Source organism: Eulemur rufifrons, chromosome 8 (assembly GCF_041146395.1).
Source record: "Eulemur rufifrons isolate Redbay chromosome 8, OSU_ERuf_1, whole genome shotgun sequence".
In the NCBI taxonomy this organism is placed as follows: domain Eukaryota; kingdom Metazoa; phylum Chordata; class Mammalia; order Primates; family Lemuridae; genus Eulemur; species Eulemur rufifrons.
The window spans coordinates 14,548,715-14,568,189 of record NC_090990.1 but is presented as its reverse complement, the minus strand read 5'-3'; the positions used below and the strand labels follow the sequence as shown (position 1 = coordinate 14,568,189).

The window sequence follows — 19,475 nt, the reverse complement described above, 5'->3', positions numbered from 1 at the left end:
ATCTTTCTTCTAGCCTGGCTCAGTGCAACCTTACCTGCTTTAAGTATTGTTTTATTGTTGCTACTGATAATCCCTAGCTGCTGAATAAAATCTTGACTTCTATCTTGATGCCTGGGCTCTGCTAGAACCATACAGCTGGAAGGGACCTTGGAGAGACCTATTCATTGCTTTCACTGAACAGGAGTTCATTACTTTATCTATCACGTACTCTTGCCACATGACCAAATGACCTTAGTCCAATCTCCTTCCCTTTTAAAGGAGGAAACTGAGGTCCTGAGAGGCTGAGATGCTCTCTGATCCTACTCTGCTTTAACCCCATGGCTACATAGTGTCTCACAAACAACTCGAGTCAGGTGAAATAACAGGCACTCTCAATACGATTAGAGCAAAGATCGCACATTCAGAGACAAGAAATGGGGGATTTGCTATACACAAAAAGATGATTTAAAATGTAAGGTATCTAAGGATCAGTTAAGTTAAAAGAGAACCCCTAGCAATTATTTCTGAGAATGCAAGGAGGATTGGTGAGGTTAGAAAGGGGTGACTGTAGCTTTTAGTGGGCCCAGATTTCTCAAGTTCAAAAGCAGCTGTCATTTGGTCTCTTCTTTTATACTGAAGGCCTGAGGCAGATTATTGTATTTGATGTTCCATAGGACAGATTTCGTACGTATTGTCATCATTGTTTCTAATGTTATCGTCACTATCATCATTATTCCTCCCCAAATGCTCATCTACATCAGTTCCAATCCCTGAGATTTGCAGCAATAGCCAAATGGCCTGTCTGCTTTCCTAAGGTACATCCCGGTCACTGGGAAATCCAGGTAGCAAAACAGCTCTGAAGAACTCCAGCACAGAAGATTCTAAAGGGGCTGAATCAGGCATAAAATTCACCTCTGGGGATTCGGGAGGCTGTCTAGTGGACTCTATCTTAGGAACCAAGAAGGGATGATGCTGAGAAAATAACACTTTGCTTATGTATTGGGATTTACAGCTCATAATCTCACTTATCCTTGTTTTACAGAGGAAGACTAAGGCTCAGAGATATTAACTGCCACAGAGTTAAGAGTTAACTCTGTTCAGCGCCACAGAGTTAATAAAGGGCAGAATCTGTACTGAGCCCAGGTCTCAATTCCTAAGACAAGGTTCTTTCCTCTTTAACACAAAGGCCTCATTGGATGGTCAGACTTAGCAACTACTTTTGCAACAAATTCTCCCTTCCAAGAGCTCGGCCATTAAGAAGTACAGCTGTCAACTTCTGGTTACTTAACATGAGCCCCTACAGTCTCACCCTGAGGGAAGTGGTCAGTGAGCCAACCACACCCACTACCCCATCTGCTCAGGAAACATTTTTCTCAATTACCAATCCATACCTCAGGACAAAGTTAACCCTAATGATAGCCTGCTCTCTTTTTTCATATTCTACCAAATTATACTAGGATATTACTTATTAAATAGCCACTAATAGCTTCTGATATTTAAGTACTTTATTATGTTTCTTTGTACTTTGTACTTTGTACTTGTTATGTTTCTTTGTACTTTTTACATACTGCCTCCTTTAATACTAATAACCCAGCAAGACAGTTAAACCCAATTTCCAAATAACTCCCCTAATAGTGGAGAAGTTAAGTAACAGGCTCAAGGACACATAGCAAATCAGTAGAGGAAATGAAATTTTCATCTGGTCTGTCTGACCCTACGAAGCTCATGCCCTTTTATCTACTAGAACAGCTTCTTAAACTTTAATTTATTTACTTATTTATTTTTTGGTAGAGACGGGAGGGGGGGAGCCGGGGGGGGGGGTGTCTCACTATATTGCTCAGGCTGGTCTTGACTGGGCTCAAGCAATCCTCCTGCTTTGGCCTCCCAAAGTGGTGGGATTACAGGTATGAGCCACCATGCCTGGCCTTTCAAACATTAATATGCATAAGAATCACCTGGAGATCGTGTCAGTGAAAAGATTATGATTCAAAAGTTCTGGGTGAGGCCCGAGATTCTGCATTTTTAATAAGTTCCAAGTAACACAGATGCTGTTGGTTCAAGGAACCGTCTCTGAATAGCAAAGTACTACATGACATTGCCTATTCTCAAATCATATTTTTTCACATCTAATTATTGTCAAATATGTTTTAAACAACTTTTAAAAAGTCACAAGTCATCCTCAAATCTTTCCCTTTTGTACCTGCCCTTGGCTCTGAACAGAAAAACAAAACTCCAGAGCAGCTCTGGGAATAAATCTACACAATATAGAGAATTCTAAAACCAAGCATTAGGCAAATAGCTCTGTGGCCTCCTGGTACCAATCCAAACTCCTGTGGAATGCAGTCCAGCAACCTGTTCTTCCAGGGCCAGCCCAGCTTCCCGGGCTGCTGCCAAAGTAACTGGACCCAGCAAGTAGTCAGTCCCTTGTCCCAGGTCATACTGCTCCCGATCTAGAGTGAAGTGGCCAACTGGACCTAGTGAAGCCTTGGAAGGACCTAGATGATACAGCCAACCAATAAATGTTTGCTGAACTGAATTCAGTGAAGAGTGCTGGCTCATGACCTACTGTGACATCTCCTTCTGTCCTCCCGCATAGAATCAGACAACTCTACTTGTCTTCCCATGGCCTCCTACTCAGATCCCCTGAAAGCGGTATTAAATAGCATTTCAAGGCTAGTATTCTCTTTTGTAGTGTAAAGTCTAAAATTAAAGCTCAATATTATATGCTGTCTTGATATCTGGTAAAATCAGAAGTGCCTCAAACAGCCTAACCGTGAGTACCTCTCCCCACTCTGCTCCTGTGGATAGGTGGATAAGGTCCCCTAGCCAAACAATTCTTCTTATTAAAGGGACCAGGTGCAATTCCTGCTTATTCTTGGGAAGTGGGTTTTGGTTCCCAGCCAGCCCCCAAAATTATTCCAACAAGCCAGTCACATCCTCTGGCAGGAGCCAGGGGTGCCTCACTCTCTTGATGTTATCAATACAAAGGGTCTCTCACAGCACCACCTGGTTGTTTGCTCTGCTCCTAAGTGTACCCCCATGAGGGCCTGTGTGCTGTGGTATCCTCCCCTTCCAGGGTCTGAGTACATGTGACCAATAAACTGCTGTGGAGCTCACATGCCCACTGTCAGTGCCATGTGTTCAGCCATCCTGTAAGCACAGGTAGGAATCCCTCCCTCATCAATAAGGTGAAGAGGAGGCGACTGAAACATCTTTTCTGCCCAATCCACTGGTCTCTGCTCCTTTTCGTGTCCTTGAATCTCTGGAATGCCTTTGGCAAAGTCATCAACTGCTCTGTCGCGGTAGTAACGCCTGGCACTCTGCTAAGCACTTCCCATACACTTTCTCGTTTAATTCCCCTAACACCCCTGTGAGGTAGACACCCTTATAGCCCTATTCCGTAGATGAGGAAACAAGTGTCCAGCAAGGTTATATAAGCTCCCCAAGACCACAAAGCTAGTAAGTCTGAGCAGAGCTCAAAGGCAGATGTGTCTCACTGGCGCCCTGTTGTCAACTACCACGTTCGCCTCTCTGGTTGACAGGGTTTCTGGGCTCACTGCTATCATTCCCCAGTCCCCTCACAGACAGAGATGTACTGCGGGGTGGCCTGACAGAAGCACCTATGTTTGAGGCCCCTTGTTTCTTCTGCTGGTCTCTGCTAAAAGATGGATGGGGATGAGCATCCGGGCAAGGGCACTGCTGGAACAGGCCAACTCGCTGGCTGGCTGGCTGCCAAGAAACTTCCCAAGATGGCTTGAACTTAATTTACCAGAAGGTCTAGTTTCATTGTCAACCTTGCAGATTACAGAAACCCTATCCTGTCAAAGTCTCATAGTTAATTGGACTCGGGGCGGTTGGATCACACTATCTAAACTCAGAAGAAATATAAATCAGAAAGTCAATTCATTAATTCACAAGGTGAAATATATGCCTATTCTTTGAGTTATCTGTGGGAAAAATCCAGGTGCCAAGATCAAATATCATCAGAAAGCTTCTTAGGAGTCACAGAAGAGAGCAAAGGAAGTTAGCTGTATGCAAGCAACATTTAGTGGAAGCCTGGTGCATCTGTCTGCCATGAAAGTAAATGCCTGGCCCCCAAACTGTGCAGGGAGGGTCTGAGGGTCAACGTACACTGCATGGGCACTGCCAACTGACATTCTGTATTATTCCTTCCATCACCCAGTTCTGGACTCTTCCAGTTGCCCTTTTGATATAGTTGCATTGCTGACCTCGGCTTTACCTTTAAGATAACCTTTTGCGCGTATCTAATAGCGCTGATCATGTGCTAATTTTCCAGTCCCCCTCTCTCTCTCAGAATGCAAGGAGCACCCTCCTGTTGGCCCTGGCCATAAGCTTTTCTTTCGGTGCTCTGGACATCTGTCTACAGCAGATCAGAACTACTCCTCCTTCAAGGAGCCTGAGCCCAAGGAAGCTCCCAGCTCACTTCAAACTTAGCCCCCTTCCAGCTTCCTTCTGGGTCACTGACCATACTCTGGCTGTGGCCAACTCAATCCTCATTCTCTTTCCCTCTGTACCCCACAAACTCCTTTCTCCCACACTTTCTCCACTTGTTACTCTGACTTCCTTCAGGCCACTCATCACTGACTAAAACTTAAAAAGTTTATCAATACCAAACATACATGAAATGATTCCTTATCAGAAGGATAATAAAAATCAAAATTATGCAATTAGAGACTCCTTAGAGACTAATGTAAATCAGTTCTATCATTTCATAGATAAAAAAACTGATAGAAATTAAGTGACCTACCAAGCCATATATCTAGGTAATAGCAAGGCCAAAACCAGGACCCAGGTTTCTGAGCTTCCAAGCCACCACTTGAACCAAAATACCAAACTCCTAAATACACACAACGGGCCCTCAGTGGGGAGGGCTTCCTGGCTTCCATGTATCTCACAAACTGGTTAAGCACTAGGTATGTTATACAGACTATTTACTGGGGTTTTTTTTTTCAATGCTGATTAAAATATCAGCCACTGATAGCTCTTTCAATGAGAAAATACCTATCAAGCCATAAAACTGCCCCAAAGTGTCTCAGGAAATACATGATTGCAAATTTCCCAAACCACTGCCATTAGAACCGTAAGGTGAATTTGTGACTCAACAACAACAAAATTAAAGTGATTAAGATATTTAAACAGTAATATTGCCAAGTGCTGCAGAGTGTGCCTGTAGTCCCAGGTCCTCGGGAGACTGAGGCAGGAGGATCGCTCGAGGCCAGGAGTTCAAGGCTATAGTTTGATATGATTGCACTACTGCTCCATAATATGAATAGCCACTGCACTCCAGCCTGGGCAACATAGTGAGACCCTGTCTCTTAAAAAAAAAAAAAAAAAAGTAATATATTAATGAAAACTTAAGTGAGGTCAGGATAGAGAAGTCCTTTCTCTATCCTGGATAAAGGAAACAGAAGAAGATAAAGGAAACAAAGGAAACAGAAGAAATTCACAAATGAGCAATAAATTTGACTACATAAAAATGTAAGCTTAAAAAAAAACACCATCAACAAAACTATAAGATAAATGATAAACCAGTGAATACTTTATGTCATATAAAGAACTAAAAAATAAGTAGTTAATATTATTAGAATAGAAAGATTATACAAGTCAGTAAGGAAAAAACTAACATTTAAAATTTTTTAAAATTTTAGAAAGAAAAAAACATAATTCAAAACAGAAATAAAAAGTCAATAAACTGATTAAAAATTCACCCTCATGACTAATTAAAGTATGCAAATTAAAGTATCAAATCAGAAAAGTTTTTCAATGACAAAATTTATTGGGAAGCAGTAGTTTTAGATTGTGGACTCCAGACTAACTGGTAGACTAACGTGAATACATACTCAGTGACCTTGGGCATATCACTTTAATCCCTGTGAGCCTCATGGTCTTCACAGTTTTGGTGTGAAGACAAACGAGATAATGCATCTGAATTTCTTTAGCAAAGTGACTGTCAACAGTAAATGCTAAGTGTTAGCCGCTATTACTACAAAAATACTACCTACATTAATAAATGTAGGAAAGGGAGGAATGAGATAGGTACCCACACAGTGCTGATGGAAACATAAACCGGTAAAACCTTTCAGGGAAGTAATCTGGTAAATAATCTAGAAGTAATGCAGAGCTCATTTAAAGCTATAAAAATGTCCTTGGAGAGAGACATGAGAATTTGAGGGGGTGGGGAGGGGTATGCTTTATTTGTACTGTTTGAATGTTTTACCAGAATTAGTTTATATATCAGTTGTATAATTATAGACAAATAAAAAAGAATGAGAAATCCATGATAGTAGTAGAGGAAAGAAAATTTTTCAATGTTTATGTCTTTTAGACCCACTTCTAGGAATCTGGCAATACAGAAATAAATTAGAAATGCAATGAAATATTTATGTACACTACATTCACAGCAATAGCATTAATGGTAAAAAAAAAAAACCCTGAAAACTTAAGTGCATGAGGTTTTTAAGTAAATATGGTATTCAGCCATATTATACAATATTATGGAGCTATTAAAATTAGGCTTTATATAATACGAAAAGAACAAGTAACCAAAGAAAAACAGATAAACTGCATTTCATCAAAGTATTAAACGTTTGTATATCAAAGGGCACTATCATGAAAGTAAAAAGACAACCCACGAATGGGAACAAATATTTTCAAATCATATATCTGACAAGAGTCTAGTTTCCATATTGCATACCAGAATACAATATCCTGAACTCTTTTTTTTAAATTTTTTCAATTTTTAATTTTTAAAAACAGATAATTTCTATTTTTAGTAGAGACGGGGTCTCGCTCTTGCTCAGGCTGGTCTCGAACTCCTGACCTCGAGCCATCCACCCGCCTCGGCCTCCCAGAGTGCTAGGATTACAGGCGTGAGCCACAATAAACAATAAAAAGACAATTCAACAATAAAAAGACAAATAAGCCAATTAAAAAATGGGCAAAGAGTTCAATAGACATCTCTCCAAAAATAGACAAAATGGCCAATAAGCACATGAAGATATTAATTATTAGGGAAATGTGGATCAAAGCCATATGAGATATCATTTCACATACACTAGGATGGCTATAATAAATAAACAAAAATATAAAATACAAATATTGCTGAGGATGTGGAGAAATTGAAACCCTCATAGAATTGCTGGTGGGAATGTAAAATGGTGCAGCCACTGTGGAAAACAGTCTGGCAATTCTTCAAAAAGTTAAACACAGAGAGAGATAACATGTGATCTAGCAATTCCACTCCTAGGTATACATCTAAGAGAAGTGAAAAGATACATTCACACAAAACTTGTAATGTTCACTGGAGCATTAGGCATAACAGCCAAAAAATGGAAAAAAAAACTAAATGTCCATCAACTAAGGGACAAAATGCTGTATATCCATACAATGGAATATTATTCAGCCATAAAAGGAACTAAGTCCTGATACATGCTACAACATGGATGAATACTGAGAACATTATGCTAAGTAGAAAAAGCCAGACACAAAAGGCCACATATTATTGTATGATTCCATTTATATTTAATGCCCAGAATAGGCAAATCCACAGAGACAGAAGGTAGATGAGCCTTGTCAGAGGCTTCAGGGAGGAGGAAATGGGGATTGACTGCCAATGAATCTAGGGTGGGGTCTTTTCGGAGTAATCGAAAAAAGGTTCTGGAATTAGAAAGTGGTGATGGTTACACAGACTTCTGAATTGTACACTTTAAAATGGTAAATTGCATGTCATGTGAATTGTATCTAATTAATTTTTTTTAAATTAGGCACTTGAAGATTTCTAATAAGGTGGGAAAATGCTCTCAATACACTAAAAGGGAAACCACCAGCCTGCAGCTGAATACATGTATAATTCCAATTTGGTTTAAAAATATGTGTGTATGCACACACACATTTACATTAAAAAATACAGAAGATAGGAAGGAAGAGGAAGAAAAAAATACAAAAAAATATACCAAAATGCTACGAGTGGTTATCCTTAAGTGGTATCACTATGGGGAACTTATTTTCTTCTTCATACTTTTCAGAACTTTCTGTAGTAAACAGGCATTATTTTTATAACCAGGAAATTAAAGAATAGAAACCTAGGTCTGGCTCCAACACTAGTGTCATTTCCAACATTCCATCATTCATTAAACATTTATTTAGCTCCTATGTACCAAGCCCAGTTAAATAAGACATAATATCTACCCAAAAGGAATTTACAGAAGTTCTAGGGTGGTATTCAAACCCAAGTCCAGAGACTGGGTATGGGAGAAAGAGTCCAGATGCTCTTTAAATTACTATACATGCAATGTTGTCCAACTCCATACCTTCTCAAGGAGAGGGCCCACAATCTTCATGAGCAGCAGTGTATCTTAGTGGTTAAAGGCTGGGGCGGGAGTCAGACTACTTGGGCGTGAATCTTGAATGTCCAATTACAAACCATGTAATCTTGAGCAAATGATCTAACCTATCTGGGGTTCAGTTTCCTTACCTGCAAAATAGGGTTAATGATAGTACTTCTCTCATTCGGTCGCTAGAAGACTAAATGAGTTAACACACCCAAAGCACTGGCAGAATATGCCAGAGACGTAGAAAGTGCTCAATAGATTAATTAGCCGTTAGCCACCATGGTGACGATGACCACAACCATGACCACCACCTCACAGATTCCCAAGGAGGCAGAGACATGGAGAAGATTAAGGACCTCTAGAAAGGCTTTTTTCCAAATCTCAAAACTGGTAGCTAGCATCTGATTCTTGATGAGCCTATAATAACCAGTCTATTCAACTAATTTCTTTTTCAAGATTCTCTCAATTTCTAATGAAACTCTTCTTTTGAGGCATTCTATAAAATACGAGGTGAAACATCAAATGTTCAGCATAACAAATTGCTTATATCCTCTTATCTTCTGACTAATTCATAGAACAAGCCCTTTTTCAAGGCTATTGTAACAGAAGGAGGCTTTGAGAGATTTAGGTGCCTTTCTAGGCCATGCTGTTCTGATCCAGTAGTTCACCCAAGATCACTCTGTACAGACCAAACTGCAAAATCTCCTGAGCAACACAATCATCTAATGAGTGACTGGGGATTGTGACTGCATTATTCTTAATGCCAACTCTCCTGGCCTGGAGTCAAGAGTCTCAACAAGCAATCACCACTTCAATGCTTTCCAATCCAACCTCTTAGGTGTTAAAAAGACCCTTGGCTTTGTCACTGGTACTGACAGGCATTTTGCCTGCCTAAAAACATGAAAGATTTCTAAGTTTTCATCAACTTGATTATCATAATATACTATTCTTCAACAGAAAATAAATTTGGCTCACACATTAGCAAAGTACCAAATATCAAATTCAAAGATACCTGTCTAATGTAAAAATTAAAGGGCTCTGGCAACTGAAGAATACCACACCAGGCATTATGATGCCAGAGGCCGTGCGCTCAACAGTGAAGGGGCTGGAGCACAGGCTCCAGAGACAGACAGCCCAGGGGGTGAATCCCAGCTCTGTCCCCCTTACTAGCTGTATGACTTTAGGCAAATTGCTTCATTCTGAGTCTCAGTTTCCTCATGTGTAAAATGGGGATAATATTAGTGTTTATCTCATTAAGTAATTATAAGAAATAATAAGCTAATTATTAATAAGTAAATGAGTCAGCACACAGAACAGTTTCTGTAACACTGTAAACATTCATTAGATGTTAGCTATCATCACCTTCAGAAAAGGATGCATAAAAATACACTTGCCAAAATATTAGTTTTTATCACTCCACTGCATCACTTTTAAGTTACATATGTATCTTCTATATACGTCAAATATAACATAGTTTTGTTTTTTTTTTAAAGAAAAGAATTCACAGACAACCACATTGCTAGTTTCATACAGCTGGTTCCAGATGAGAGTCAGCTAAGAAAGGGAGAAGAAGTGGGGGGAGTTAGACATCTCTTGACAAGAATGCTGGGCTATAATCTCAGAGATTTCATACAAAACCTTAAACTCACTGAAAACTAAGAGATACAAATAACTTTTGAAATTGCCAGGCATTTCATAGATGAGGAAACCAAGGCCTTGAGAAGTGTTTTAAGATCTTCCAGTTCACTAATGACAAAAAGGAGACTCTTCCTCTTACCTATATCTTAGATATACATTCAAGTGGGAAGCAAAGAGGGAGACATTTTAGAAAGGGGAAAAAGACACAGTTTGGGAGGTTAACACTAGTAGCTAAAATTTATCAAGCATTTTTTATATCCCAGGCACTGTGCCAAGTACTTTACATTGGTAGCCTTATATAATTTTTGCACAACCAGTTAGGTAGTTACTAATACTAACCCAACTTTCAACTGAGGAAGTGAAGGCCTAGAGAGATTAAATGACTTGCCCCAAATCACAAAGCCAGTGAGTGGCAGAGTTGGTAAATGAACTCACGCTGTCTGACTCCAAGAGCCGGAACTTTCACAGCTAAGTGCTACTGCCCAAGCCTAACAACTTAAAAAGCAGTGAAACTCTTAATCCTAGAGTCTTTCTCCTATTTTTTTTTTTTTTTTTTGATAACTTCTCTCTTCAGAGGCATTGCAAAGATTCACAGTAAATAAAGTGGTTTTTAAATAAGAGCAGATAACAATGATGCAGAGCCTACCTATGCTGTGCTATGTGCGGCGTCACGCGCACATTCCTCAACCGCTCCTACCCCCTGTCCAAGGCCATGCAGCTGGTAATAGGGCAGCTGAGGGCTGTGGGAGCCCATGTGGCCACAGCATGGCTCCAAAGCCGTTTCCCAGCCTCATCAGTGAACAGGATGTGCCCCTCCATCCGGCACATCTTCTCTGAGCTCAGCCCTTAACTGAGGCTTGGCACTACATGGAGAAGAAATTCAGCATAATCCCTGCTCTCAAGGAGCTTATGGCACAGCTGGGAGGAAGAGGCCACTTTCAGCTTAAATGCTTCTTTTCTTACATCTTTGTAGCTAAGTACCCGAGCGCTGAAGGGACTATGGATCCTCAGCTTCCTGCAACACTGTCCTGTCACACTAGGCAGATCACTTGGCCACCAGTACCCTCTGTGTACATTTCACAGATGAACTCCATTCTTCTCTCCTCTGAGTGCTGTGAGCTTTTTCTTTTGTCTTCGAAGAAGTGAGAATTATTTTCATCTCTATCTTTCCCTCATCCATCACCAGAGAGTATGACAAGAGCGCTAACTTAAGGAGCTAACAACAAAAAAAATTCAAAAGAAGATAACTTCTCTACTGCCTTTAACTTTGGGAAAGAGCCCGTGGGATTCCACAGTATTTGCTCAAAAAGGTTCAAAGGAAGACATGGAAAATTTCATCTTCAACATTTTGCTGCCCAGGAAAAAAAAAAAAAGACCCAGAACTCCAGGGGCCAATTATGCTGCTGTCTTGGACTTTGACCTTAGAAAGTCTCCCTCTGGTTTTAACCTGACTGGAACTGAGGGCAGCTGGTGGCAGAATGCCAGGTGAATGAGCAGCTGTGTCTAGGGTGGTCACATTTAATGACTGCCAGGTCTTCAGAGAAACATTCAAAAGTTACAGTACCATGCCAGACCTACCGGCTGAATGAATAACAGCAGCAAGTTTCACTGTTACTTAATTGAAATGTATTAGTTCCTACTATGTTCATGACATCATGCTAGGCGCTGGGTATTCAAAACAGTGGCAAGCCTTTGAAAATCAACTAACATCAGACTCTACTAATAAAACTGGAGAAAGGAGACAGCGTGAGCAGAGCACATGAAGGAAGCTAAAAAGAGGGAGAGACAGGAGGGCTTACTGTTTGCAAACAGAAGTGAGGGAAGTGTTTGGATGTGAATTAGAAGGGAAGACTGGTAACACCAGCTGCAGTCAGAAGAGCGGCTCTTGACGGGCTCCCTTGCTTCTGGCCAGCTGGAGCTTAAAATTTAAAAAAAAAAATCTTAATAAGGAGCTATAAAGAATTGGGTTTTCAACTCGACTTTAGCTTTGTAACCTTGAGTCACTTAACCTTTCAAAACTTGCTTTCTCAAGTGTAAAATGAAGTTAACATGTATATAGGAGCTCATAATGCTATTTTCACTTTTATATTTGAAAATTTTCTTAATAATTTTTAAATGGGAGTAGTACCTATTCCTTAGTTGCTGTGAGGATTACATGAAATAATTATATAAAACACCCAGTACATGGCTTGTTACTTTGTATATGTTCAATAAATGGTAACAATTACTATCAACATGGTATGAAATGTAAAATATAACAATATGAAATATTATATTATAATAGTATGAAAAGCTTTAAGTTCTGGGATAGGGAAGAACGAAATAGCATGAACTAGTAAGTTAATGGCTGCAGACTTAGGAATACAAGGACAACCTTTCCAAATATAGTCTTTCCCCCACTTCCATTTTCCCCTTACCACTTTATTTGTCTGCTCAACAAATAGGTACTGACTGTCAACTGTATGCAGGACACAGTGCTAAACTAAGCAGTGAGAGTGAATAAGAGAGGAAGACAGACAACAGAAGGGGTTTTAGAAAACAATATAACAGGATGAGCTTGGGGGTTGGGTATCTATGAACCACCTGAACTTATACACAAAAAGTTTTGAGTATGTGGGTGTGTAAAATTTACCTGGGAAGTTCTAGGATTCTAAAAGGAAGTATTTATTTTTTTAAAAAAGAATGAAGATCTAATAAACTGAAAAAGAAGCATGAAGAATTTATATAAGGAAAAACATAAAACACTCCTGAAAACAGACCAAAGTAGCCCTGAGCAAATGAAAACATGATTCCCAACCATGATATGATCTCGGATGGGAAGAGCCAACATCATGAAGATGTCAGTTCTCCCTAAACTAATTTATAAATTTAACACAATCCCAATAAAAATACCATCAAGCTGTCTCCTCCTAAAACTAGACAAAAGTTCATACCCCAGAATAAACAAGCAAAAAAAGCCAGGAAAGCCCTGAAAAAAGAGCAATATGAAAAAATTGACCCTTCTAAATGTTAAATTATAAAGCCTGTAAAATCAAGATGATTTTGTAATGGCACATGAACTGACAATCAAACCAATGGAACAAAATAGAAATTCCAGTAAAAAACCCAAGTGCACATAAAGGTTTAGTATTCAATAAAGACAGCATCTCAAATCAGGGGAGAAAAGAGTTTTTAATAAGTAGCGTTGAGACAACTGACTAGCCATTAGGATAAAATCAGATTCCTCCTCAAATCAAATGCCAAGACAAATTCCAAATGGATCAGAGTCTTAAATGTTTAAAAAAAAAGTGAAATCATACAGCATGCATGTACTAAAAGAAAACATGAATGGATTCCTCATCTTTTGAGAGTGGGGCTAGTTTCCTGTGACTCAAAATACAATACTGTTCACTTTTGTTGTCATATTTTTAAAAAATCACTATTCAAGTAATATTTGGAGCCTCAAAAGCTATTATTTAAATATATAATCTTTTGTTTCTAATCTCCCTCATCCTTCTTGGGCCTTTTCCTTCATAAAGCATCCTCTACTGCTTGGTTCTGTCCCAGACCCAGACCCTAGTGCCGATAGCAGAGGTCACTCACCCAAATGCCTCCAGAGGGTCAGACAGATATAAAATCTCTAATGTTTAAATATAAGCTTTTTTTTTTTTTTTTTTTCCGAGACAGAGTCTCGCTCTGTCGCTGGGGCTAGAGTGCCGTGGCATCAGCCTAGGACACAGCAACCTCAAACTCCTGGGCTCAAGCGATCCTCCTGTCTCAGCCTCCTGAATAGCTGGGACTACAGATGTGTGCCACCATGCCCCGCTCATTTTTTCTATTTTTAGTAGGGAAGGGGTCTTGTTCTTGTTCAGGCTGGTCTTGAACTCCTGACCTCACGCAATCCTCCTGCCTTAGCCTCCCAGAGTGCTAGGATTACAGGCATGAGGCACCGCACCCAGCCTGTAAGCAACTAATTTTTAAACACTGTATGGGCCAAACTCTGGCCTACAGCAGTTTTCTACTGAGGTCCCATTTATACAAAATATCCTAAGATAAAGATATTTCCTTCCTTTTATTTCCCTTTGGGTATTAATAGAACCAGAAAATTATATCCATGAATTGACTTTTTCAGAGGTCCTAGTATTAGTTAAGTTCGTCTCAAAATAGAAGCTCTTTCCTTCCACAGATATATAGTGGACTCTCTTGGACAAATGCAGAGAGACAGCCTATCTTTCTTTATCCCTCTTCTTCCTTGAGTCTATCGTCTTCCTCCTCTTCTTTACCTTTTAACCCAACTTTCCTAATTCTGAGTAAATGACTCCATCTGCAAGAAGCTGATGCCTAGAAACAAAGTACTAGGCTTCCACTACCACTTTCTTTCGCCTGCCAGCAGAAACAAATATGGTATCCACCAACAAGTTTGCCAAGACAATAGGTCCACATCTCACCGGTGTCATGTAAAGTAATGACAACCAACCATCTCTAAAGCATCTATGAAGCACTTCACTGCGTAGATAACTACAGTATACAAACATTTAACTATGCTTGACCACTTTAGACATGAATCAAAGCCTGAAAAAGGCACTTTTAAAACTCTGAGGTTAAGGTTCCAGAGCAGTGAAAAGTTTTAACTGTTTTGCAGGGATTCTCATCATGACTTCAGTTACGTGGTGTTACAGGTAACATTTCATTGTTGGCTCTGCACCTTTTAAGGGGCCAAGGGTCCCTCTGAGATCTGATTAAAGCAATAGGTTCGTTCTCTCCCAGGAAAAATGACATTCACAACAAATTCGCAGGCAACTTCAAGGCATTCCTGGGTCCCTTACAATTCAACCGTTTACCCCAAGATTAAAAAATCTCTGATTTATGTGCATCAGCTATAATGCATTTACTTTATGTAAGGAAAAGAACTACTTGGCATCATCATGTTGAGGATTTGGAGTTAAAGAACATTAGGGAAATGTAAAGAAAGCTAGCTTTCTTTCCTTACCCTTTTCTCCCTTGAGGGCTTCCAGGGTCTCAAAACTGCACACACTCTGCAAATGAAATACTGTACCCTCTGCATGACTTAAAGAAAGTGACAATCTCATTTCTGAATTTAAATGCCCTTAATATTTAATTCTTGCCTCTATGTGGTTAGTAGCTTGCTTTCTCCACATTATCGAGATGATGACTTTAGAAGGCAGGCTATTGGAGATCCAGAAAACCATGTATCCCAATTCAATTTCCTAGTGAAAATCAAAGAGCTCACTCTGTTGAACAGCTGAAAGAGGCTGAGGGGTCACTGCCTTCCCCCATGGTGCTGGTACAGGCAGTACTCCAGAAGGTAATGTAAATATTCAGTGTGAGGCAACAAGCCATACCAATTTGTTTTTCAATCTATTTTATTTCAGTTCAAGGCATCATTGCAGACAGATAGTCCAAGAAAACAGGCCACACTTGGGTTATACTCAGTCTTCCTCAATCTCTAAAAGCAGTTGAGTATTGCCAAACTGTAGCTCGTTTTCCTGGGCTGCCTGTCTGCAATGATGCTTTGAACTGAAATAAAATAGATTGAAAAACAAATTGGTATGCCCTGGCTCTTCCTGCAGTTTCATATTATCCTTCAAAGCTAATGTTGCCACCTCCTCTTTACTGGAACCCAACAGACCCAAATCACAGAGTAGAACTGCAATACTTTAGATGCAAAGGTCCCACCCAAACCTAAAATAGCAATTTAATTCAGGGCTTGTTGTTTAACACTGCATTAACATGCCACTCTCTGTCCAGTTCCTTGCTCCATTGCTAGGTTGGATTATATCCTCTGATGACAAGAGCAATATGGTTACTGGATATAGTTTAAAGCAAAACTTGGGATTGCTGTTCTTATAGAGTTCCCTCGATTTATTACTGCCTCTAATTTTTCATGTTCATCAGCCCAAACATCATCCTATTTTTACCTATTCAAAACGTCTGCCACTTGCATCAAAGCATTCAATACTGTTTTAAAGTATGCAACATTATTTTTGAAAACTTTTTAGAGGAAATCTGAAATCATTTCCAAACAAATTTTAAAATTATCACCAACCAGAAGAAGTCTAACATTTTCTTAGCATGCTTTAAGAAAATGCACATACGTTCATGGAGGAACATAAATGGTCTCAAGCTTAAAACACTAAAATGCTGAAAAATGCTCTGCATAGACAGTTGTATAATTTGGTTTAAAATAATTAAATCCCATCTGGAAAAAGTTTCTTTCTAAACAGAAACAGTAAGAAAAAACAAGATCTACTCTCCTCCCTGCAAAGACAGAACCTCCCCCCCCCCCATTTTGTCTATAATATACTTCTGGATTTTTGTTATTATTTAGCACTTTAAATAAGTTTCCATTTGGGGCTAAATTTGGTTAGTTTTCTTTAATTGGAATTCAGCAACATGTGCAACAAAAAACAACACCAACACTATGACTACATTTTCTCTTATTTAATCTGTACAACGACCCTCTGAGGAGGAGGTACCATGATCCACATTTTACAGACTGGACAACTAATTTGTAACTTGCCCATGGGCATGTAGCTCTATCAGTAGTAAAGCTGGGTTCAGGGCCAGGGACTGTGCACAGGAGTTAACCACAGCACAATCACTCCCTTCTCTGAGTTCTCCAACGCCTCAAGTTCTTGCCCACCCTACAGTCTCTTAACCTGCTTAAAACTTCTTCCTCCCAGCCTCTCTTCCCTTTCCCTTTCTGCTATACTGGCTCCTTGTCACTCAACAAGTTGCAACTTACAGTACCTTTCTCAAAAGAGGTCTTTCCTGACCACCCAGGTAAAAAGGGGGTCTCCCAGGTTAGCATCTATCTCAGCACTACCTTGTTTCCTTTAGAGCAGTTGCCACATTTTGGAATAACTTTGACACTAGGTTTTAGCTTCCAGAACGGAGAGCCCCAGGTTCATCTTGCTCACCCTGGTAATGATAGGGCCTACCTAGCACAATGGTGCTGGGTACATAGGAGGCCCTCAAATATTTGCTCAATGAAAGACCTGGATTTGTTTATTTAATATTTACCTGGAAATACCAAGTTGTAGGCACTGGCTAACAGCTAAGGACACAGCAGGGAAGGTGTGGCCTCTGTCCCTGAGAACCTACTAAGCTAGTATGAAAGACAATAAACAGATGGAACAATACAGGGTGGTGGAACAACACAGGGTGGTGAATGTGCAGCTCCCAACTTCCTTATTCATTAGCTATGTAACCTTGGAAATCTTTCCTCTGTAAGCCCCACTTTCCTCATCTGTAAAATGGGAATATTAATACTACCTACATCATAGTGTTGGTGTGAGGATTAAATGATAGTCCGTGTAAATAAAGCACTGAATGAAGCACCTGGCACCAAGGACTCAATAAATATTAACTATTAATTTTATTATTATGATGCTGTGACAGCTGTATTTGAAATTATCTTTGTATACCTGTATACCATCTGTTCAAGGACCCTACAGGATTTAAATTCCATGGAAGGGCAAGATCATGTTGGTCTTGTTTACCACTATATTTCCAGGAATTTACACTTGAGGCCAGGAATTCAAGATCAGCCTAGACAACATAGTAAGATCCTATCTCTACAAAAAATTAAAAAATTAGCCAGGCATGATGGCATGTGCCGACAGTTCCAGCTACTTGGGAGACTGGGGTAGGAGGATTGCTTGAGTCCAGGATTCTTGAGGTTGCAATGATCATGATGATGCCACTGCACTCCAGCCTGGGCAACACAGTGAGACCTTATCTCTTAAAAGATTAAAAAAACCCCGAATAGCTAGGTTTGGGAACTACTGCTATAGAAGAAAGGTGTCTACATTAGAAAGGGGATGGAGGGCATACAGAAGTTTAATCATTTAGCCAAGTTAAGAAAAATTTCACTTTGAGATTGTAATTAAAATCTCCATAAACCATACAAAGATCTGGATACAACTCCAGGGAAGAACCAACAGTTCCAGGTAGAAAAGACGTGAAAGCAGTTTGACCTGGGCCACCAGGCAGGGAGCGGGTGATCCCAGAGACAGGCTCAATTTGCCAGCTCTACAACCTAGCACACCCTTAAATAGCTTCACCGTTCAGAACCGGCTTCTTCTGTAAAATGGAAATACCATACTTACTAATAAGGTGTTGTCATAAAGCACAACAACGCTATGTGTAAGTATAAATAAAGCACCTGGCTTATTGTAGACGCTAGGTGGATGGTATCATTGCTAGGACTCCTGCTTTGAATAGCACTCAGACCAGCAGGGGCAATGCAAGCCAGAATGTTTTCTCAACTAAAGAACTCTAAGGTGCAGGAGGCAGCTTTAACTCGTTTCCCACGCTGGAAGAAGGGATGAGAGGAATCGCTTCAGGACAACACTGCCCCAATCTGCTTGTGTCTAGCACTGGTCAGCACACTTTCCCTGTAAGCAGCCGGGCATAAATATTTTTGGCTTTGTGGGCCAGTTGACCAAAGCCACGCAATAGCTGCGCAACCACTCAACTCTGCCCTCTTGGCAGGAAAGCAGCCGTAGACGATTCATCAACGATGAACATGGCTGAGTTCCAATAAATCTTCATTTATGGACATTGAAATTTGATTTCATATAATCTTCGCAAATTATATGAAATACTCTCCCCCCCCCCAACCACTTAAAAATGTAAAAACCATTTTTAGCTCCAGGCAAACAAAAACCGGCAGAGAGAAAAGAGGGTGATGGCTTAGGCCCAAAGCCGTAGTTTGCCTCGGCCCGGTATAAGGACCTGAAGGGAGGAGGGAGTGAGACCGCGAGAAGAGGCCTCCGGTCGGGCCGAGGGCACGGGCAGGGCGACGGCGGGCCCCAGGCAGGGACTAGGCTGGGCCCAGCGCGCCGATCGGGTCCCCGCGGCCTCTCCCCTCGGGAGACTGCAGCGCAGCTTGCACTGGAGATGCGGACCAACCCTGCGGGGCCACGTCCCGGGGTGAAGTGAGGCGGCCGTGACTTGGGCGAGCCCCGCGGAGTTCGCCACGCGGAAAGGTCTGTGTACACCCCTCGTTTCGGGCGCCCCCGGGCCTCAGCTGCAAAAAGGGTCTCCACGCTGAGTCCCAGCCCCGTTTCTATGGTTACCTGTTCAGCACCGATTCAAACTGCCGTTCTTTATTGACAGCGCCATAGAGGACACGAACACTCCTGCCCGAAGGGAACAATAAAGCTTTCGCCATTCAACAGCGCCGGAGACGCCAGAAGGCGGCCATCTTGAGGCCGACGCAGAAAGGGTACAAGCGGGAGGGGGCGGCCCGGCCTTCCCCGCGCGCCAGTCACGTGCCGGGGGCGGGGCCTGCGTCACGCGCCCGGGCTCCGCCAGTGCCCGGGCCAGGGGGGCGAGTCGGCTGCTCTTTCCCTTCCCGCGCCTCCCTAAGGAAAGTTCTAGTGGGGCTCCACCGACCCTCGCTGGAGCAGCTCTAAAGCTAGAATCTTGTTTCAAAGAATGGCAGAGAAGTCAACACAAAGGGCTTCTTTTCATTTTTCCAAAACAACACGTTCACGTGCA

The 19,475-nt window shown here is 41.0% G+C and overlaps 1 protein-coding gene across 2 annotated transcripts in view; it reads right to left on the bottom strand.

The window, feature by feature from the left end:
- The window catches only part of ZBTB40 (zinc finger and BTB domain containing 40), a 75,430-nt gene extending 56,227 nt beyond the window's left edge, over positions 1-19,203 (bottom strand). For both annotated transcript variants that reach the window (XM_069479524.1, XM_069479525.1), the window contains exon 1: positions 19,052-19,203. The gene's annotated coding sequence lies outside the window, so the exon portion shown is untranslated. The remainder of the gene's footprint in view (positions 1-19,051) is intronic.
- Between the last annotated feature and the right edge of the window lie 272 nt (positions 19,204-19,475).